The sequence below is a fragment of the Nannospalax galili genome, unplaced genomic scaffold (genome assembly GCF_000622305.1).
Source record: "Nannospalax galili isolate Female #2095 unplaced genomic scaffold, S.galili_v1.0 scaffold734, whole genome shotgun sequence".
In the NCBI taxonomy this organism is placed as follows: Eukaryota; Metazoa; Chordata; class Mammalia; order Rodentia; family Spalacidae; genus Nannospalax; species Nannospalax galili.
This window is the reverse complement of record NW_008337073.1, coordinates 4378765-4380072: the sequence shown is the minus strand read 5'-3', so window position 1 is coordinate 4380072 and position 1308 is coordinate 4378765. Positions and strand designations below refer to the sequence as shown.

Genomic DNA, 1308 nt, shown 5'->3' with positions numbered 1-1308 from the left:
GGCTGTCAGATCCCCTGGAACTGGAGTTACCAACAGTTGTTAGCTGCCATGTGGGTTCTGGTATTCGAACCCTGGTCTTCTGCAACAACAGCCAGTGTTCTTAACTGCTGAGCCATTTCTCCAGCCCCTAAATAAAATATTTTCTTTTAAATATTACTTTAGCTCACCTCCCTCTGCTTCCCTGGGCTGCACAACCCACCAGGCTCTTTCCTGGATGCCAGCGCTGACCTTTCAGGTTCCTGATCCCCAGGAGTCCTTGGAGCCTCTTCCTGCCCCCATCACCTTTTGCATCTCTGGGTGACAGGACCACCAACTGCCTTAGACCAGCATCTTTCCTGGGCCCTGCTCCCACACCAGTCCAACCCCCAATTCCTGAGGCCAAAATCTTTCCTGCAGGAATCTAGACATTAGGAGAAATCCTGAGAGCATCTGATCCTCATGTGACTTGGGCCATTGTGGGAACTCCTGAAGACAAAAGTAATTTGGCCACTCCAAAATAAAAATAAAATCAAAAGAGAGAACTTGAAGCTTAAAGGAATCAGCTTTTCAAGCACAAAAAGAACAACAAAGACACATAAAGTTTACAAAAAGAAATAGGCCTAAACTTGAAGGCTTAAGTCTCACACAATAATCAGAAACTACAAAAGAAATTCACATGTCAAAATCACACAGAAAAAATAATAACATGTAAAACCAAAATATCCCCACCAAATACCAGTAATCCTCTAGAGGAGCACAATGAGAACCCCCCAGAGACAATGCAGGACATGGAACTCAAAAGAAGAATGATGAATATGATAAAAGAATTCACTGAATTTAAAGAACACACAAACAAGGTAATCATAGAGCTGACGGAAGATAGGGATAAACTTCTGAATGAATTCAGAAAAGAGCTAGAAATATTGACGAATATACAGGCTGAAATGAAGAAGGAAGTGAAACACTCAGTAAGCCAATTAGAAACAACAGGAGAAAGCCTCACAAATAGGCTGAATTAAATGGACGACAGAGTATCAAGACTGCAAGATAAAGTGGACAAACTAGACCACTCAGGCAAAGATTATGAAAAATTTAAGAAATCACAAGAATAGAATAAGCAGGAATTGTGTGACACCATAAAAAGACCAAACTTACGAATCGTAGGCATACAGGAAGGAGAAGGATCCCAAAATAATGGCATGGACCAGATCTTCAACAGAATCATGGAAGAAAATTTCCCAAAATTAAAGAAAGACATGCCCATACAAATACAAGAAGCACATAGAACACCAAACAGACAGGACCAGAAAAGAAACTCTCCACGGTACA

The 1308-nt window shown here is 41.1% G+C and overlaps 1 protein-coding gene across 1 annotated transcript in view; it reads right to left on the bottom strand.

The window, feature by feature from the left end:
• The window catches only part of Ndufa12 (NADH:ubiquinone oxidoreductase subunit A12), a 39275-nt gene that overhangs the window by 833 nt on the left and 37134 nt on the right, over positions 1 to 1308 (bottom strand). The gene's annotated exons all lie outside the window — the stretch shown is intronic.